The sequence below is a fragment of the Lissotriton vulgaris genome, chromosome 3_1 (assembly GCF_964263255.1).
Source record: "Lissotriton vulgaris chromosome 3_1, aLisVul1.2, whole genome shotgun sequence".
In the NCBI taxonomy this organism is placed as follows: domain Eukaryota; kingdom Metazoa; phylum Chordata; class Amphibia; order Caudata; family Salamandridae; genus Lissotriton; species Lissotriton vulgaris.
Genome location: NC_141689.1, coordinates 1,678,201,229 through 1,678,223,604, shown reverse-complemented (window position 1 = coordinate 1,678,223,604; position 22,376 = coordinate 1,678,201,229).

The window sequence follows — 22,376 nt, the reverse complement described above, 5'->3', positions numbered from 1 at the left end:
ATGCAATTACAATACAATCCAATACAATACATTAGGGACACAGGTTAGAACTGCAATACTGCATGCCCCATTTAATACAGAGACTATTTAATGGGAGAACACCTTACCTCCAGAGTTGCAGAGGGATGGTTCATATGTCGGGGAGAGCTTGATGTCTAAAAAATGATCAGTGAGAATACCCGCTTTGATACATTCCAGATCCCTCAACCACAGATACTCCTTTAGTCGTTCTTTGACCATGGAGCAAGGGACTTGTTTTGCCAAGACAGGGGTATCCCAGATCAAAGGCAAGCCTATCTAATCCAGTGTGGCTTTAATATAGGTAAACCAAACAATCCTCTTGCAACCCGGAGATTTAAAAAGAGCCTTGATCACAACACTGTAGGGTTCTAGTTCATCTGTATACCAAAGTCTGTGCCAGTACAAAATAGTGTGGCACATAATAAGTTGATTTATAGCGACAATCACCAATTCCAGCAGTTGGGGGAGGCGAGGGGAAGTCTACATTATTATTTGTTTCATTTCTATATATGTCAGTTCTTCCTATATTATAGCTACCATTTTGGAAAATGGCGGAAGGGTTGCTCGGAGGGGTTATTTATTTCTTTCTCTATAGGACTACTTGACCCCCAAAACCTATCTTTTTACAACAAAATGAGGTATATAGGTCTCATGGTTCATGAAATATTACATCATCACTGCAACACATTCGCCATTTAAATAAATGTCATCCAGAAAAATTCAGCCCAGATCAGGAATGTCTACCCAAGTTAAACTTCTTCTCTAATGATCAAAAAACACAAATCAAGAATGAACATCTCTGGACAACACTTTTTTTTACCGAGGCATATCAGGGAGCCGGAATGATTTGTTATGCTTTTTGACCTTCTCCTGGTCACCACCCTTGACTTTTTCCCGCTCCAGGGCTCAGTTTCACAAAGAGATACCATGGTGCTTTTCCTTCCAGACCTCTCTACACCAGCAAGTTTATTATCGCAACTTTGTTAGTTTTTTGCCTGAGATTGTCAGTGAAATTAGCCTTATCTTAACTGATGGAGTGTTACTTCTACTATCACTGTGACCTGTCAGCTCTTTGTTAAATGGAACACTGGATCAAGGGCTTGGGTAGGTGCTCTGCCAATTTCAAGATGATTTCCTGCTCTGCTAAAATCTAAATAAGAACTAAAGTTGTGGGCAGTGAGAGGAAACTTCAAAGGAAAATGCAATCCTCTCCCTAAAAAGTGACAAAGATCTAAAACTATCTACAGAAAAAATAACATTGTAATTCCATCCTAGTCCAGGTTTTTCTGTCTTTGTAGACTAACCCTTTGCCTCTCTAAAGCTTTTGTCAAATCAAACTCTGCCTCTTCTGTGATTGGGGCGATGCAAGCAGGCATCCTGGGCAAAACCACCATTTCCAGAGGTGAAAAAGGGTGTGGTGGTTGTTGTTGAAGATATTTGTGTGGGTGGTTTGGAGGGTCATTAGCCCAAGTCACAGTGCAATACATGAAACAAAGAGACACATCAACTTATTTTGGTGGTCAGCAAGCTATGATTGCAGCTAATGAATAATTGAGGATGCTTTGACACAGGCATCACCTATGACCCAGCTTAATTTGGCTCTGATGCTGTCTATTGCTGTCCTGTCCACAGTTAGATGTCTACAAGGCTGTCAGATTTGGCACTGGCCTCCTAGAATATACTGATGCATAGATTTTTTAATGATAATTATGTGCCAGAGCAAAAGGCACACCGTTTTCTGTTGGGAGTGGCAAAGTGATGTTGGGCATACAGGAATATTAGTAGAATTACTAACCTGAGTGTGTGGAAGATTGGTTCAGAGCTTAGACGCGCTGCATAATGGCTGCTCTTTAGAGGGGCTCCGCCTGCCAAACCTGCAGTCCGGCAAGAATCCAGCAGTGAAAGGGCTGATTACTCACCTACCGGCCTAAAATAATGGGCCCTAATTACTTCCCATACCGTGGGGGCACTTTGGATGCAGCTGTGGGCCCCTTTTTGACTGCACTTCAAGAGAGTGTGAGATGGGCCTGCTAATGATGTGGCTAGGCCTGTGCAGTCGAGCTGAGCCCTGGAACTGCATCACCACGGGGACAGATGCAGAGCGGCATTCTCGGATTAATCAGGTCGCTGGGTGACATGGCTTTACCTTGGCCTGCTGGACCTTGCTGCCACTGAGTCAAACCTGTGTGGAGAAGGAGCGCTCCGGGGACTGCCGCCATTATTTGACTGCTGTGGCATGTTGTGCTTGGTGGGTCCCCCTGTCTGGGTACCAGAGGTGAGAACGGACCCAGGGCAGTATCTGAGACCGCTGAGATTTGAGACTCGAGGAGATGGACTGAGGGACCCCAGTTGGCTGCTGGAGGTGTTTGCTGCAGTGGGGTGGAATTCCATTTACTTGAGAGGTGGTGAATCGGATGCCCACATGACTGTGCTACCAGTGAGCACTTCACATTTGGTCCCACCTTCTTATTGCTGCATTCTGACCGCCTTCATGGTCTCTTCACATGCTGTGGGTGACTCAAGCTACTTCTGGACGAGAACTGTGGCCCCAGTGGCCTGGTTTGATGATCAGTTCTTCTTTTCTGGAAGGGGTGCGATTCCCACTCGTAGTCTGGATCTACATGGTCACTGTGGCCTAATAGACTAAAGACAGGGTGTCTGACCCCATCACAGAGCTGCGATAGTGCTGTGTGGCCCTCATCGGATGTGACATGGCTAGTGCTGTTGCTGATCCCCACTGGTCTGCACAGGTCTCTTCTAGTGGAGCTTCGGATCATGGCTTGCTCACACCCCTTGGCTATGGACCTAGTCCAGGGTGTGACTGGGACCTCAATTCATTGCTGTGAAGCCCTGCCCACTAGATTGTATGACCTGCTCTGAGTACCGCTGATTGCTTTCATGATTCTCCCTTCTCGCACACTAGTTCTTTGCAGTATTTATTGGACAGTACTGGCATCACTTCATATCATGGGGAAAATGTACAACAAACAATCGAAACTTCAGTTCAAAAGTAAGCGCCTCAGAAAACAGACAGGGGGATCAGTAGTCACACGCCTGGGTGTCTCCTGAGCGATCTGAGACAGATCCCAACTGGATATTGATATGAAAGAAATCCTGGTGAATGTAAGGTCAAGACTGAAGACTATAGATAAAAGTCTCAATATCCTCAAAAGCCACCTGGATCAAGTCAAACAGCAAGTAGACATCATCATGAGGATGGCATTGACCATTTGGAGAACTGCATGTCAGATGCAGATGATTCACAAGTGGAATCCTGTGAGCAACTACTGAAAATGGGTAAAGTACTCGAAGGTATCCAGACCAAAAATGAAGATCTTGAAGCGCCCCCTGGAGCAACAATCTCCGGATTACGGGCATCCCGAAATCCACAAACATGGCTAAAATGGAAGAATACATTGAAACTATGCTTTGTCATCCATTTCGGGAAGACTTGTCTATTATGAACATCGTGGAACATGCACATTGCTCAATAGGAACTTGGCTGCCCCCAGGCGCATCAGCTTTCCCCTATAGTCGCATGCCTCCTGATCTACTGGGACAGAGACACGGTCCTGTGACTGGTGTGGAATGTGGTTCCATCCAATTTCAAGTGAGCAGCTTGTTATTTTATCCAAACTTGACAATGTCGGTGCAGGCTGCTTGCTGCGAGTTTACGCCAGCCAAACGGATCCTTCAGAAAGCGGAAATACCCTTTGCCTAGATCTACCCTGCCAAGCTGAGAGTAACTTGGGAGGGCAAATAGCATTTCTTCCAGGACATCAAAGTGGCTTTTAAAATTTGCCGAGCACATTACCAAGAACAAGTGCTCCCCTAGAGCTTCACCAAACACAGTTGATAAAAATATACTGATTAATAATCACTGATACCGTCCCTTCTTACAGCTTCCTTACAAGGACTCCCTAAGATTTGATATATCCTCTATGCTGGTTTCAAATTCCATATTAGTTCTATTTCACATTAGGAAGCCATATTCATGGTGTCCTCGTGTTTGCTATTTAATATGTTGCGTCAGGGAGTTTCACAATTTGATTATTTGCAAAATGTGGCCCACTGATGTTATAGGCTTAGCCACCCTGCCATACATGGTAGGGTTTGTCTGCCCGGATACTCTGTCCCCTCAGGGATGATTCCTTTTCAATATGTTAAGTTGTGGGAGTTTAGAGATAGAGGGAAGTGGGTTTGGATCTCTTAGCCTGGGTTTTGGGTTGGAGTGGGTTGGGGGGGGAGAATGGGGGTCTATTTATTATACATGTCGATTTTGTTATGCTATGTTTCTGTTTTAGGGACCCAGTCACTGTGCACGAAGTAAGTTCCTCTTGTGCATACTGAAAATGTCACACTGCCCCTTGCCCACATTTTGCTGTTAACATGAGTGCTACCACATGCATCACATGGAACATACATGGCCTCAATGACTAAAGGAAGGTGTGTTTAGTCCATGTATTTCCGGTCCATGCCTTCCCTGAACCGGAAACAAGCTTCCTAGGACCGGTTTCTGGCATTACAGCCCTTGCTCACTTTGCCACTGGATTCAAGCAAGCCTGGGTGAAGACGGCTGTAATGCCAGAAACCGGTCCTAGGAAGCTTGAATCCGGTCCAGGGAAGGCATGGCTTGGCAGTTCGGGCTGGACTGTTTACATGAGGCACAGGGTCAGACTGATTATATATGGCCATTTCTGAACTGGGGTGGCAGAGTGGGCTAAAGAACGGAGATGAATTAAACACAGATCTGTTGACTGGGTGTGAGTGTTTGATTGGTTCAGATGCTCCGTCCATCACCACCCCCTTTTGTACCGCTTTGTTCGCCATAATTTGGCAGGGTATGCTCAGCCGTGAGTCGCTTGCTCACTTTGCCACTGAATTCAAGCAAGCCTGGCTGAAGACGGCTGTAATGCCAGAAACCGGTCCTAGGAAGCTTGAATCCGGTCCAGGGAAGGCATGGCTTGGCAGTTCGGGCTGGACTGTTCCCATGAGGCACAGGGTCAGACTGATTTGCATATGGCCATTTCTGAACTGGGTTGGCAGAGTGGGCTAAAGAACGGTGATGGATAAAACCCAGATCGCTTGACTGGGTGTGAGTGTTTGATTAGTTCAGATGCTCCATCCATCACCACCCCCTTTTGTACCACTTTGTTCGCCATAAGTTGGCAGGGTATGCTCAGACTTGAGTCCCTTGCTCACTTTGCCACTGGATTCAAGCTAGCCTGGCTGAAGACGGCTGTAATGCCAGAAACCGGTCCTAGTAAGCTTGAATCCGGTCCAGGGAAGGCATGGCTTGGCAGTTCGGGCTGGACTGTTCTCATGAGGCACAGGGTCAGACTGATTTTCATATGGACATTTATGATCTGGGGTGGCAGAGTGGGCTAAAGAACGGTGATGGATTAAACCCAGATCTGTTGACTGGGTGTGAGTGTTTGATTGGTTCAGATGCTCCGTCCATCACCACCCCCTTTTGTAGAAACTGAAGGCGGCCTTAATTCTTTGCTGCCACTTGTACTGAACCGTAAATAAGGAAGTAAAGCAGCATTTATCTAAAATCCACTGCCATCATGCGTGCTTGTGATCTACAAAAGTATTGCTCAATTTTTAATAAAAGCTTTAAATACATTCTTGCTGTATACAACACTTGTGGGCGGGAGGTAATTCAGTTGGACTAAAAGCCGAGAGCAAAAGATGAGCAGATGTTTATTTTCAGTACAGCACATTCCTCCTGTGCGCAACATTTCTAAGAATAATTTGAAGAAAAACAAGAAATTTCACCCAAGGCTATTGAGTCGCATTATGTGTACCTGCTCGCCATCCATCTTAAGTGGAATGCTGAAATCATTCATACTTGCACCATTTGCATACAATAGAACTCCATAAGAGAGAGACAAAGTGCAGAGTATTCAGGGTCATCTTTAGGGTGGTGCCAGCAGTGCAGCCGCACTGGACGCTGACCTGGAGGGGACACTGACCGAGGATGGGTGGAGGAGGACTGTGTTTAGCAATAACTTACGATTTAAAGCACCTGCTGAAGATTTCTTTGTGTATCCAGCTTTCAGGCAGCAATAAAAATGTCAAGATAACTCTTGTAATTAATGTTCCTTCTACAGAGAGAGAGCCAGAGAGATATCAGAGTTTGTCTAGTGGCAGTTTTGACTCCCCCTAAAGTAGTACAATATGTATTTTATTGTGGATAGCTGAGTGGATTCGTAAAAACAAGCTTTACCAGTTATTTAAAACAAATGAAATGTATGTGAGAGAGGGGCTTTGGAGAAGTGAGAGCCACTTTTGCAGGGTGGTAGTGAAGGAATCCGATAAGAGGGGCCAAAAAAGATTGTAGCACTGGGCGCCTCCTTCGCTAAGGACCTCCCTGAGAGTATTGTAATGGATATAATGACCTTCAGCTCCACCCTTCAGCATGCAAATGTGTGCCATCGGTTCCAAATAATATTATAACAGGATCAAACGACCGGGTCACTGTGTTGGCTTGTTTTTCTAATCTTGATGAAAAAGGAATCCATGCTATTGACCAAGATGAAACATTAGCTCAAGTAACTGCTTCAAGCTACTACTGACACTAGCCTAACGGAAAGAATCCATGAAACGTAGTAATGTTTTTTAGGAAACTTCAACTAGTTGGGCAGACACAATATGTCCTCCTATGGAGCCGCATAAGGCATCCAATCATTAGAGGTACCCGGGCCGGAGATACCTTTTCCTGCTGCCATCTCCACCCTAATTAACAGCCATTCTGAGATTCCGGATGGAATTACACGTTTTCCCCAGATCCGAGTCCAAAGCAAGAGAAAAATGTGCAAGGATATTTATTAGGAATTTGGTTTACCAGGTGCATTCATGCACCCGGTAAAACTTGCAATTGAAAAGGGGTAGTATCCAACCCAGGGATAAAAGTCTGCAACTCGTAATGAAGCCTTTATAGAGCTAATGATCTGTTTGGATTCAATGGTGTTATGACAAGAATGCTTGCACTTCCCTAGCTGACTTCAGCCAGTGAATTTATTAATGGGACAAAAAGATCAAGGGCCTGAACGCCGCCATTGCATCACTCTTTGTGACGTTGTGGCAGCGTAAAAAATGTGCATCTAAGCAGATGTGTCACTTTGTAAATCCCTGCGATACATTATACCTGCAACAGACATATTGTATGCCGGGTGGGCATTCTTACTCAGGAAAGCAAGGTAGAAGTGACGCAGTTAAATCTACGAGATTTCACTGCAACACTTCTATGGCGTCAGTGTGTCAAAACCTTATGTCTGTAAGGTGTAAGGGGTGATGCAGTGCCTTTCACATGGGGCTTTCCCCCATGTGAAGTGACACGTTGCTGGAGTTGCATCTGTTTTTAGACACACTCCATTTTTGCACCTACTGATACGCCAGGTTCACTGACGTATCTGTAAATCCTTGCGACAAGGGGTGATGTACCGTAAATACGGCGCATCCATGGTATCGCAAGGATGGTGTTATAAAAAGTGTTGCATCGCTGTTTTCCTGCAGCAATGTGACACTTTTCATAAATAAGGCCCCAAGATTTTTCTCATACTCCCACTTGCTCAAATTGAGCACATTGACTTGACAAGGATAAATCATTTGCTAAAATTATCTTTACAGAGACTTTTATGTTGTCATTTTAGTAATGTTGACGTTTACTTTTCAAGGAAGTGACTAGTATTGAATATGCATATGGCTAAATACGTTTCTGTCGAGAAAAGTGAAATTTCTTTAAGGTTCCTTGTAGCACCTTTGCACATAATTGCTTATTTACCCCTTTTAAAAATGTATAGCCTACACATTCATCTAATAGATCTCAGAGCAGAGTAGAGCTGGGCTATTTTTCCTGATTAAAGAAAGTCATCTTTGCCAAATTGATCTAAGTGGATGCCAAGAGTTTCCGAAGTGACTTATCGTTATTGCGCGAACCTAGATTAATGCAGACATCAATAGTGTTTATAACTTCAGCAGTATAATTTAAAGGAGTGCAATAAAACCCTGGTGCATGGGTCACACGTTCTGGCAGCTAGATCTGTTTGCCTGGTTAAAAGATAAAATGGAATATAGTGTCACCAAGAAGATCAATATGGACGTAGCACCAAAAAGCTTCCATGAAGTGCATCACTGTGAAGGAAGTCCTCCACACCAGGAAGTCCAGTAACTCCTTTTAGTCCTATCTTCCTTTGAATGCAATACTGGAACAGGATGTTGTCTGTGACCACTTTATCGAATATGCTGCCGATAGGTGTTGAATAAATTACAAAACAACGTACATTTAGGAGAACACATTGGGGCATATTATCAAGAATAGGCGATAAAACTATCGCCGCTTTATCGGCAGGAAACTGCAGCTAAAGCGGCGATAATGGGCTTGATAATAGGTCCTTGTGAATTCCCATAGCATCCCAGGTTAACACCAGAACCTGGGCTGCTATGGGAATTCACAAGGGCCTATTATCAAGCCCATTATTGCCGCTTTAGCGGCAGTTTCCTGCTGAAAAAGCAGCGATAATTGTATTGCCTGTTCTTGATAATATGCCCCATAGAGACCTGTTTATTCCGCAGCAACTAAATGGAAGAGTCAGTTCCCATGTTTTGAGGACAGGAAGAGCTAATTCATCAAGGCCGGTCTGACACTGCTCCTGCCATGCTTTTGCTTCACCTGCAGCTCCAGTACCAGATTCTTCTATTGTCAGTGTTGGAAATTTGTCCTTTCATCACTGCAGATTATTGCCTTCTGGTATTGAACCAGTTTTTATTGGCCGTTATGACTCTGTGCACTTTACTCCTGCAAACCAGTGATAAAGTGCTTTTGCTCTCCTTTATAAACATGATCAAAATTGCATACACCTTTGTGGCACATTTAATTTACTTCTGAGTCCCGAATATATGGCTCTATGTGTACCTAGGACCTGTAAATTAAATGCTACCTATAAGCTGCAGCACTCACTGAGCCACCCACTAAAGTAGCCCAGTGAGACATTCCTACCAGCTGCTCCTGCAACCTACCTTTGGCAATTGTAAACTGCAAATTCGCCCTGGGAAAATAACCCTTTTTCAATGCTCAAATCTTGCTTTTTACTACTTATAAGTCACCCCTAAGTTAGGCCTTACAAGCCTATAGGACAGGGTGCATGGTATTTAAAAAGTGGTATAGGTATTTTTAAAGTTTCATATGTCCTGGCAGTGAAAAATCTACAAAGCAATTTAGGAAAGTGGTGGGTTACATTATAACTCCTTTTGATGCATAACTTCCGTTGCAACTAGCTAGAAAATAATTAAAGGACACGTTGAAATAGGAATTTATTATCCAACCCATTGGTCAAATAGGATTTAAATTACTATTTTAAAAATTGTGCTTTCAGAAAGTTGGTATTTTCCAGTCAAAGCCAAATGTTTCTTTTGCCAGTGTCCAGGGTCACCTGACTGTTTAGGGCTCTCTTGTAGTCATGATGTGTATTGCTCCTAGACAGCGGTCAAAGGACTTCGGTACTGGAAGTTATGAGGATGTGTGAGTCATCCTGACAGGATAGATGGCGAGGAACTGTGCTCCTTCCCTTGATTGCACTTCCTAGGTTAGCCTGAGGGCTGTACACAGCCCTTCCAGGCTTCAAAAGAAACTGCCCTGTCACTGGCAGCAGCAGCTGACACATGGGCCTATCTGCTCTTTGTTTCTCTAGCTAGATTGGTGTCAAATGCAGGCAAAGGGAGGAACTGGCCAGAACCAATTTTAGAGTTAGACAAACTGGTACCCCCCACCCACAGATGGTGCTGGACATAAAAGTGGCATCACCAGAGCCTAAAATCAAGACTCTCTGGGACCTGTGAAAAAAAGATCTGCTCTTCTGTCTGACACGAGAGGGGAGACTGGACCAGCTCGCCTTAAACCTAGGACTCCAGAAGTGACTCTAAGGGTCAGTTGGCTGACCTCCTGCTTAAGCCAGAAGAACACAACAAGCTTCCAGAGGCCATTCATGCTTTCCAGCTGACTAGACCCAACTGGACTTGACCCAGTATCCTCTGCTGGCCTCTGTGGGAGTGAGTCCTAATCCCCAAATGTTATTCTCAAGGTCCTGGACACTTTGCTGGAGTACACTTCTCCCTGCCTAACTGAATGTTTCACCAGATGCAATGCAGCGAGACGTAGAAACCTGCAAGTGGGGAAACTTCAAACTGAAAGTTTCACCAGATCCATCACAGCACGACACAGCACAATCCTGAGCAATGCAAAGCCCTGGAGAGCCTCACATCTCCTCACTGAAGGCCACACATCTCCTTTATTGGATCTGATACCAAGCAACGCAGAGCCCTGCAGTGCCAAACAGCTCCTCATCGAAGATTTCACTGGAGCTGGCATCAAGCAATGCAGAGCCCTGCAGCCCCCAAAAGAAAGTCTCATCAAGTGACACAGACCGGCAGAGCCATGCAGCTCCCGCATAAAAGTCTCACTGGATCCAATGGATTAAAATGCCAATTAACACAGAGCCCTGCCGTGCATCTCCTCACCAAAGGCTTCACAAGATCCGATGCCAAGCAACCCAGTGCCCCACTGAGCCATGCGGCCCCCAACTAAAAGCCTTGCCAGATTAAACAGAGCACAATACTGAGTGACACAGAACCCCGAAGAGCCTTGCAGCTTCCGACTGAAAGCCTCATTGAATCCAATGCAGCATGATACCCAGCAACACAGAGCCACTCTGCACAGTCCTCTCATCAAAGAAGGTAAAACGTCTACTGGGAATTGCACCTGACCGACGATCTATCACGGTCAGCCTGAACTTTTGAGTTTGTTCTGTTCCGGAATGACCAGATACCCACATGGTGCATCAACACTTTTGGCACTATTTTTACCTAAGACTTTGAAAACTCATAACTCTGGTTCTACTGATTGGATTTATGGTATCCTTTTAGTAATTATTATATTCTCAATTTTTCAAAATTGAGTTGTGATTTTTCTGGGTTTTTATTTTTATTTACTGTTTGAGTGCTGCATAAGTACTTTATACTTTGCTTCTAAGTTACGCCTGGAAACTCTGTGTTAAGCACAGGTTTATTTAGTAACATTTGTAGTTCTCCATGGCAAGGTTTGTGAATAACATTTTAAGTGGGTTCTCATCTCTTTCAATCCGTAATCCAATATCTCACAGCCAGACAGCTGCTTATGGTTTCTGTTACCTATGAAGTGGGGAAACATGCTTCCTATCATATTTAGCAGGGAGACAACTGAGCTCCCGTGCCATTGGCCTCCAGTATTGCTCATGGGCTTGGAGAATTGGGCTGGGAGAGCAGGTAGCTGGCTGCCTGTGCCAGGCCTTAAACAATCTCCCAGTCGAAGAGCACCACAAAACACCCCTGGGCATGTTAAAGTTTTTGTGCAGTATTTTGTGAAGTATTTGTATACATTATTAACAATGTGCAGAATGTGGATTTACTCTAGAATTTACATGCACACACTGACATGGCACTTTTGCATTTGAAACAATTTTTCTATGTAGACGTACCTTTTCCTAGTTTATGTTAACTAGACCTCAGCTAGGTCTCACCACCATCTTGTTCAAAACGGATGTCTTCTTCTGCATGTTCACGTTTTACCTTTTTTCAGCACATAGTTAATCAGAGCCATGTTTGTTAATTTCCATTGATGTTGTTCCTGCTGTTCTTGGAGAAACATTTCCAACATGGACACTGCAATACTGCTGTTTTTCAAGGTCTTTCTGAAAGCTCACTGTCCTGCATTAATTCAGAACAGTTTTCTGTTGTTCTTCTAATTAGTTTTTAGTGCAAGAAAGCTGTATATAAACCCTGGATTCTGAAGGTGACCCAGAGCTTTCCTGGAGAGATTCGAGTGCAACATGGGATGCAACCTAATTTCTAATTCATTTTACTGCCCAATGAGATTTAGAATGATTCTTGATTTTGCTCATATTTTCTGGATTGTCTTTTTTACTGAGAACCTTCGCAACATTGATACTTTATGCATCTGACCCTTATCATTTTGGCATTGTATCTTTTGAATTTGAATAATAAATTATTTTACATTTGTATCATTGTCATAAAATGTACTTAATGAGTCTGTCCTTAATTGATTGCATCTTTGAGATGCTGAGTTGTACCTTACCTCGGGATGCATTGCCTCATGCATTTGTGGTTTAACACCGTCCGCAGCCCATCTATTCATGGGCGTGCAATTAAGGTGACATTTGGTTTGTAAAATGTAGAGCTTCCCCACTCAAACAAGCATGGCATGCCAGAGGACATTTCAATATCTGCTCCCCTGTCACTTCTGAGTGTGGTGACCTTCCATTTCAGAGTCCAACCGTGCGCTATACAGCCCTATACAGCCCAAAAGAATGGCTAAAATATGCATACAAAATTCTGGAATTAGTTCTTCAAGTGTTTTAAAAAAAAATATTTGTATTATTAAATCCTAGTTCTTCAAGTGTTTTGTATGCAACCCAGCAAGCATGATCAGGCTTGGGAATTGAAGTATTGACCTACTATGGACCCAGGCATGCCCAAAGGGACAGAGATGTTAAAACTGGACGAAGGTTCTCCCTATATGGGAGCCACTGGGGTAGTGAAAGATAACTTCCTCATTCACATGTAAGACCATAGGTACAGCTATGAACACCTACTCTGGACTTCAAATTCCCCCCAAATTTAAATCTCTCTAGCTTTTCACTGGACATACACACATCTAAATTCTATTATACCATCATTCATACTCCCCATTCCCACTAGAAATCACATAAAGGGAATTGGGATACATAAGATGCTACTCATCTCCCTTTCTTACAACATAACAAAAGAGCAACAACTGGCAAACAAAATGGGTCAAGGTTTTTTTTTCTCTAGAAAATAGTATCTGATAATAGGCCTACAATTTTCGGTTTGTTGGTCACCAGAGGTACAAGAATGAAAATCTAGAATAAAGCAAAATTTTCGGCTACAACAATAAGTAACCAGGGAGTAGGGCACCTTTACAGAACAGACTGCTTTTTTCGCCTGCACATGGCTTGGGCTGTGCTTGTAAAATCAATTGCATTAAATATATTTTAAATGGGGCTTGAATCCCACCCCCTTGCTTTCCATGCTTCTCTCTGGTTCCTGTGCTTGCCACTTACTGTTCCTCCATTTTTATTGGTTGTAGCACACAGTTTTCTGCATTTACTAATGCTTGTTAATGTGTTGTTCATCATATTCTCTTATCAATTTCCCATCACCAAAGTACTGTTTCCATCCGCTTTTGTGGGACTCACACAACCTGGCTTTAATATGGCCACCTGACACCAACCCACATATTCAGCATGCTAGAAAGTTCCATAAAAGAAAACATTCGGAGCACACACACACCCCTCTCCATCTCTGTCTGTCTTTGTCTCTGCCTCTATATGTCTGTCCCTGTCTCTGCCTCTATCTGTCTGTCTTTCGCTGTGTTTGTCTGTCTGTCCTTGTCTCTGTCTGTCCCTGTCTCCCGCTCTGTCTCTGCCTCTATCTGTCTGCCCCTGTCTCTGCCTCTATATGTCTCTGTCTGTCCCTGTCTGTCTGTCTCAGTCTCTATCTCTGTCTCTCTGTCTTCCTCTCTGTCTCTCTGTCTCTCTGTTTCCCACTTTCTCTCTCTGTATCCCTCTCTCTCTCTGTCTCCCCTTGTCTCCCTCTGTCTCACTCACTCTGTTACCCTCTCTCTCTCTCTGTCTCCCTCCATTTCTCTCCCTCTGTCTCCCTCCCTCTGTCTGTCTCCGTCTGTCTCCTTCTGCCTGTCTCCCTCTGTCTGTCTTCCTCCCTCTTTCTCCCTCTGTCTGACTCCCTCCCTCTGTTGCCCTCCTCCCACTGTCTATCTCTCTCTATCTGTCGCCCTATCTCTCTGTCTCCCTCTCCCTCCATCTCTCGCCCCCTGACTCCCTCCCTTTGTCTCCTTCTGCCTCCCTCTGTCTCCCTCTCTCTGTCTCCCTCTCTCTCTGTCTACCTCCCTCCCTCTCCTTCCCTCTGTTTCCCTCTGTCTCTCTCTATCTGTGCCCCTTCTCCCTCTGTCTGCCTCTCTCTGTCTGTTGCCCTCTGTCTCCCTCTCTGTCTCCCTCTGTCTCCATCCCTCTGTCTTTCCCTGTCTGTCTCCCTCTATCTCTTCCTCCCCCTCTCTATGTCTCCCTCTATCTCTAGTTTCCCACTGTCTGTCTTGTCTCTCTCCTTCTGTCTCCCTCCCTCTGTCTCCCTCCCTCTGTCTCCCTCCCCCTGTCTCCCTCCCTCTATCTCCCTCTGTCTGTCTCCCTCTGTCTGTCACCCTCTGTCACCTCACCCTGTGTGTATGGCAGCTGGGGCTGAGACAGCTTCCTGGGCACACACACAGCCGCACATGAGTGCTATGCAGGTCTTTAAAAGATCATTTACTTGTTAATGAGGCTTTGTTGTATTTCACCTCTTCTTAGTGGCCCTGTATCTCAACTCTAACTATTGCTGGAATCACCCGACCCCCATGGAGCAGAGTCTCTTGGAGTCCGCGCTGCTGCGGCGGTGTTTGCTGACACTCTTAAAAAAAACGCACATGTACAATGTCTGCAAGATCCGCGGGCTGCCAAGGAAGGCTTGCCGGGCCGCTGGTGGCCCGCGGGCCGTACTATGAGTACCCGTGATCTAGAGACTGCGTAGCGCCCTTCCTGGTCTGTGTCTAGTGAGTAGAGTTTAAAACTAGACTTGGGGTTTACCCATGTGAGCATGCCACGTGCTTGTGAATTAAAACCCGCTGCCTGGGAGTTTCCCTGCAGACCCCTGTTGCGTAACATAGTGCTGTTGAGGGGGAGGTGTGTCTCCTGCAGTAAATCTACATCAATATTGTGTCTTGACAAGTAGGCCAGTACTTTCCTGAGCTTTCTATGGTCATTTAGACCTTGCACATTCCAAGTGAGGGCTGTGAGCCTACTACATTCTACTATATTACCGGACCCGCTGGGCTTTGTCATGGGGCGTGTAGGGCATGCGTAGTGATTGTGGCAGCATATGCAAATAGGCTGTGTTGTATCTGCTAAAAAGAATGTTTACAGTTTGAAAATGTCTATACATCTGCAGTCTCAATACCCCCTCCCCTCACTCACGCCAGGCATACCGAACTTTACCATGGTGGAATACCTCTAAACATACCCCATTTGCCATCTAAATATTCATAAACCCAAAATAAAAACACTAAACAAGAATCAGTACAGCTCCCAAGGTGTGTGGCACACGCGTGGGTGGATGTTGCACACCCAGTAGGTTAGCAGGACCTAACCAGACTGCTCTGTGTGTGGTACTAGAGTGCAATTTTCTATGCAATAATCTCTAGTTATCCGTATCATACTCAAGTCAAACGGCACAATTGGCTCCCCAAGCACATCATCCCAGCCCTCCCGATCAGCCCCGCAAGTGGCCCTTTTATCTGAAAAACATTAGTTCAATGATTAGTCCTGGTTGTCCAGCCCGCCCCCAGCTGCTCCGTTTTGAGGAGTCCTGCTCAGGGTTATGGTGCTTTTCTTTAAACCACTCCTTTAGGGCTTTCTGCAGCATTTTTGGATATGTGAAAATCCATGACTTACCCTAGAGCTTAAAAGGTGCAAACTGTCTGCGCAGCTTCTGCACTCGGATCATGAAATCCTGATATAAGGAAATAGTGGGGCCCTCATACTGTAGAGGCTGTTTCTCCCGAGCCACCCTCAATGCCGAGTCCCTGTCCCTATAGTTCAGCAGTTTTACGATTATCAGCCTCAGGGGAGCACCAGGGACGGGGCGCTGGCCCAGTGAGCAATGCACCCTCTCCGCCACAAATAGGGGAAAGAAGGTTTCGCTCCCTAACAGAGACACCAACAGTTTCTCAACGAATAGTTCCTTGTTTCCGATCTGGGTCAACTCTAGAAGGCCTGTGATTCTTAATTTCTTTCGTCAGGACCTCGCTTCGAGGTCCTCAGCCTCGTCTTGCTGGATTTGTAACACCTTCCCCATTTTTTTAAGTTCTGCGTCTATTTCGGTCTGGGCTTCTTCCACCTCCATGACCCTGCATTCAGCCATGTCTAGCCTCTCTGCCTGCTTGTCCATTCGTTCAGTTATTCTATCCATACGGTATGAGAGGGAGTTTAGTTTAGTTCCGAGAATAGATAGACTGTTCAGCAAGCATTTCTCCATAGCCACAAGCACGCCGCGAATATCGCCGTCTGCCACCTCTTGTGCCTGTACCTGTGCATTATCTCCTTCTTCAGAGGGGTTCTTCCTCACTTTAGATTTCCATTGGTCGAAGGTGAGTTTAGGCTGTGTTTTGTCCACTCTCCCCATTGTGATGGGCGGTTGCGACTGCGGGGGATTTGCATCCGCCGACTAGTTAGCCGAACACGTATAGACAGCCGGCGTACCCTAAGGTCTTTCCTCCGCGTCGACCGGCCCCCACAGGCAAATGCACAATCCGGGAAGTGCCTGGAGTGTAGGTACAATACGGGTGGGCAACGCAGGTGGGTGACCACCACTGGCCAGTGCAACAACTGTTTTAACAAGGAGTCACAGCTTCCCGGCACCGCTTCTAATGGAGCAAAGTGGGCCGAACGTCAAATCAATGCAACAATGCGTGCACCTGCGTGGTCCCAAAGCCTGCTCACCTTAATGCTCAGAACAGGGAGACACCACTTACCAGGCCGCTCTGTGGGCCTGCGTAGTCTGCCACAGTCTCCCGCTGCTCCCCTCAATGCTGTGTTAATGCTATCTGTAATATCCAGCAATCACATCTCAGGCCACCAAACAAACCGGGTTGCTAGTCTGCACCGATCGGCCACATACAACAGCAGGTGTGAGGGTATATGTGATCCACCACAGCACACCGGAGCAGGCCCCACCATCCTGGGCTTCAAAATGGCCATTAGTGTCAGTGTAGAGCCTCCCTAGCCCGCAGTCGTACCTCTGTGTGTGTTGTTAGCCAGGGTGTCAGCGCAGCCTACAGGGTACCACCGCGGATCTCTCCAGGTCCCTCAGGCGGCCAGCGTAGGGGCAGCATTCGCACTCGGCAATAGGTCCGAGTCTCCACGGGGCTCGGTGCCACACAGCAGCGGCCACACCCACTGTCTTTCCTGGCCTTTGCGTGCCCATACCTCACAGCGGACCGCAACACACCGCAGATTCCCCACTATCCCAGCGGTAGTGTGCCTCGCGGCTGCCGCCTGCACCGCTGGTGTGTGCAGGGTCTTTCCCCACCAGGGGCGCCCAGGAATGATGCAGCTGCTGCCTTCTGGTCTGCCGTCCACCCACCACTTCTGCCTGGGGATCAAGGCCCAGGGCAAAGGTTCCACAGTCAGAGCCGGTTGCAATGCTCGCTGGTGTCTATGGAGGGTCAAAAACCACATACAACTCTCTCAATGCCCTCCGGAGCAGGCAGCGGCTCAAATCGGACGAATGGTCGCCACTGTTGTCAGATCAATGAAGGTTTGTTAGATGGCTCTACGGAGCTTTCAGACTAAGCAGTCATCTTCGACTTGAGCAAGCTCTGCCCCTCCAACATACAGTACTTTAAAAACATGTACTCTACAAGAATATTTTAAAAACACATTTCCTTGAAGTCAGTAGCTCAGTCCAGTGCTACAGCATGCTGTAAACAACAGAATTCAACAGTTCCGCCTGACCGAGTCATTCAAGGGTGTCGACAGACTAGTAAACAATACCTTTTGTTTTGCTGTCAGCACGTTGGTACGGACCAGTCGTGACAACTGTCGCGGTTGGGGTGTGAAGCAGAGAGGCGTGCTGTGCCTTCAAGTCGCAGTGCAAGCAGCGGCTCGGTAACCATCATCCAGTGGCATTGGTGAGACCGGTGCTGCCATGCGGAGTGAAGGTGGTGCTCATTGCTGTGCTGACATACGGTCACGTACAGGAGAAAGAGACGGTTGCGGGAAGCTGGAAGCGGCCAGTTCGGACTGCGGTGTGGGATGGGGCAGTGCTTACCAGTGGTGCCCCCAGCCATGATGCAGTCACTGTCAGTGTGCACCAACAGCAATGGTGAGACCAGGGCAGCAAAGTGAAACGAGGGGTGAGGAGTGTGGTACCCACAGATCACGGTGCAAGCAGCGGCTCAGAGGCATCTGTAGTCGTCGTTGGTGAGACCAGGGTTGGGGTGCGAGATGCGGACGGTGCCCTTGGAGGTACTCAGCAAAAGTAAGGAAAATTCCGTCCAGTCCTTTCATTGCCCTGGGCAGAAATAGCAACTGCAGGCCAACCCAGCAGAGCAACAACACTGCAAATGGGCAGTACTCCTCCTGGCAGTTCTTCCAGCTCTTCATCTTGGTGGGTTCCTTGATTCCAGTGAGTTCTAAAGTTCCTGGGTTTGGGCCCCAATATTATACTCAGTTTCTCTTTGTTCTCTTAGGCAGAGGGTGTCTATACCGAGTCAAAACCAGTTTGACCTCTCTGGTCCAGCTTCCCAGCAGGAGGTGGAGACAGCATTTTCTAAAGCAGACCCGGCCCATTCAGATGCAAGGTAATATCCTCCCACTACTCTAAATGCAGCCCAAGTCTATTCGGCCCTGCCCTGAATCATCTAGGAAAGGCAGGACACACCTCAACCCACCCAGTGGCTGTCTGAAGAGAATGCACATCCCTAGACCCTGGCACTCCAAAGCCAGTCAGTCAATCCACAAACCCAGAAGATGCACACAGGATGGATGCACACAGGCAGGATTGTAAAAGAGCTGAGAGAGTCTGGAGGAGGGCCTACGATCCGATTGAAAAATTGAAATTTCGAGCAGCAATTAAAGCCTATCATCAGTCAATTTGGGATGGAAAAAAGGCCTATTTTGAACGTCGTATTGATGAGGCCGAAAATGTCTGCAAAGAAATTTTTAAAGTGGTTCAAGATTTTACCTCTCCTGCTGTTTGTATTCCTAGCCGTACTCATACTGACTCTTGGATACAACAACTAGCTACCTTTTTTGTTAGTAAGATTACGACTATTCAAGCCTCTCTCTCCTTCTCTTGTCCACGACCGGAGTTGAGTCATCCAACTGCATCATCTTTTGTGGAGGGTCAAGGCCCTTTCCTCTTTGAATTCCCTCACATGGGTCTAAGTACATCTTTGGAGCTCTTGTCAGGTTTGAAATCTGGCTCTCCTTTAGACCCATGTCCGGCCAAATATTTGGGGAAAGTGGCATCTGCCTTAAACACCTTGGTAAACCCTCTTTTGAATTCCTCCCTGTCCACAGGTGTGGTGCCTTAGGTATGGAAACATGCCATGATCCTACCACTGCTCAAGAAACCTACCTTGGACCCCCTCATCCATGCCAACTACAGGCCAATCTCCCTTCTCCCTGCTCTGGCGAAAGTGGCCGAAAGATATGTGCACAGGACAATTTCCAGTTTCATCGAAGGAAACGACCTGTTGCACGCTTCGCAATCCGGTTTCCGTGCTAATTTTAGCACAGAGACGGCTCTACTCGAGGTCACTGATGCCATCAGGGAAGTGCTCGATTCTGGGGGAAAGGCCATGTTAGTCATGCTTGACTTGTCGGCGGCATTCGACACCGTTCCTCACAAAGGCCTCCTTGTAAGACTCTGGGAATGTGGCCTTCGCGGAACGGTGTGGAACTGGCTTAAATCTTTTCTAGCCGGCCGCCGGCAAACGATCTGGGTGCCCCCTTTCTCCGCTGACATGGCTCCGCTAGAGGTGGGAGTCCCCCAGGGCTCCATTCTCAGCCCCATGCTTTTTAACATCTTTATGGCTCCTCTGGCGGCAGTCGCGGAGTCGTTTGGCACCCAGATCGTGTCATACGCTGACGACACCCAGCTCCTTTTCACATGTGATAGGGGCGGGTTGTTTAATGGCATACAGATTAGGGATTGTCTTGGTGCGGTCTTTGAGTGGTTTAGGTGTCATGGGTTAAAGTGCAACTCCGATAAATCGGAGCTCCTCTTTTTTGGTTGCGCTCCCGAACCTAATTGGACATCTTGGTGGCCTCAAGACATGTTTCCCCCCGATAATGTGTCCTCTAAGGCCAAAAACTTGGGAGTGATAGTGGATTGTGAACTATCTTTTGGGCCTCACATCTCGTGTCTTTCAGGAAAATGCTTTGGCATTCTGCGGATGTTGAGGAAATTTCTTCCCTTAGTATCACTCAAACATAGGAAAATAATCGTCCTGGCCTTGATTGGCTCTCGACTGGACTACGCAAACGTTCTTTTTCTGGGTCTACCGAAATATCTTTTGACCTGTTTGCAAGTAGTTCAGAACTCGGCAGCCCGAGCCATCTATGGACTCCCGAGGAGAGCTGGTGCCACTGTTTTATTGAACACCTTACACTGGCTACCTATCTCAAAGAGAATTCTTTTCAAGAGCCTGACCGTGGCCTTTAAAGCTCTACATGGCACAGGCCCCAAGTATATTGGGAAACGTCTCTCCCGGTACTTACCTAGCAGGACCCTGAGGTCATCCTGTTTGTCCATGATGACAGTTCCTGCAATTCGGCGTGCGAGAATAGGAGGTCGGTCCTTTCGCTATCTAGCACCAAAGGCTTGGAACGATCTACCATTGTCCTTGAGACAAGCTCATAGTCTTCTTGCTTTCAGGAAAGACCTGAAAAGTGGCTCTACACAAAATAGACTTCTTTTTCATTTGTCTCTGCTTTTTGTTGTTGTGTGGTTGTTTTTTATTTGCTGATATTCTTCGCCAAAGCGCCGGGATGCTCCAAATGGAGTAGCCGTGCGCTATAGAAGAAATAAATTAACATAACATAGCATAACATATCCAAACACAAAACATAAAAATCATATTTACTAAAAGATGCATTTTTACATTCTGAGTCACGGCATACTAAACTTAATTTCCCTATCTGGTCCCAATGGGAATTTATGCTTATAAGATGTTAGAAGTAAACTCCCATTCTATCCTATGGCACAGATAGCCTTTCTATAGTGAAAAACTAAATACACTGTAATTCACTACCAGCACATGTCACACACACCAGCACATGGCCTACTTTTAATATACACAGCACCCTGCCTACAGGGGTACCTTGAGCCTACCGTAGGGGTGACTAACACGTAAAGAAATGGGATATTTAGGGTCTGGCAAGTGGGTGCACTTGCCAGGTCGACATGGCAGTTACAAACAGCGCACAGACACTGCAGTGGCAGGTCTGAGAAAACTTTCAGATCTGCTTGTGTGGGTGGCACAACCAGTGCTGCAGGCCCATAAGCAGCATTTAATTTACAGGCCCTGGCTCTATCAGTGCACTTTTCTAGGGACTTATTAGTAAATTAATTATGCCAATCATTGACACACCAATCCATAACACAATTTACAATAGGAGCACTTCCACTTTAGAACTGAACTACAGTGAGAAACTGCGCAGAGACACTAAACCAGCAAAAACAGAGTAAACATTGTAAAGTTAAAAAGTAAAAATACAGGCGAAACATGCCAAAAGATGCCAGGGCTTACAGTATTTGAGACAATATTGGAATTGAAAGGTCATGACTGGTAGGGTGGTGTAACCATGGTGTTTCAGCCATGGTGAAAGGCAATTGGTCTATTTTTTCAATGTGCAACATGGTATATTTTGAATCGCTACGCTCCATTGTTATCTGTCTTTCTGTTAGATCGTAGGCTGAAAACAGATTTGTACTGTTGATGTAAAGTCATGGCACGTGGCCAGAATGTAATGTCTGTAACATCCAGCTCAGTATTACTATTGACCATATTTGTGACTGTCCATTTTGTAATATAGACATGTCTGGCTGTATTATGTCAATTGCAGAACACACTATGTTGCCCAGTGAAAACTTTCTGGATGACATTGTCAACCACAGCCAAAGCCATTTCAAGATTAACCCTATCCATTTTGCGCAATCTCTCAGCAACTTCTTGTTGAGAAATCTTCCACAGTTTGTTGTATATTCTGTACAAAAAGTGCTTTTGATATGGGTTCCAGGAACCTAGTAGAAAATCCCTGCGATCCATGTCATCAGAAAGAAGAGACAAGTGTTGTTTCACCAAGAAAAGTGTTGAGGTTTTCAGCCAATCTAGTCATAACTTCCCAACATTGTATGAAGTCACCACCCAAGTGTTTTGGCTGTAAATATCGTTGATCAGGCCTATTGATCCTAAATCCTTCGGTGTTACCTTGAAATCTAGATTGACACCTGTTTGCGTCAGTTAGAAATGGGATTCCTGGTTGGCTAGGGCTTGCGTCTAAGCCAGGCAGCAACCACTCTAGTCAGGGCAAGGGACTGATACGCTGAAGATAACCGCTGCTCACCCCCCTGGAAGCATGGCACGAGTAGTCAGGCTTATCCCGGAGGCAATGTGTAAAGCATTTGCGCAACACACACACAAACAGCCAGAAACACACTAG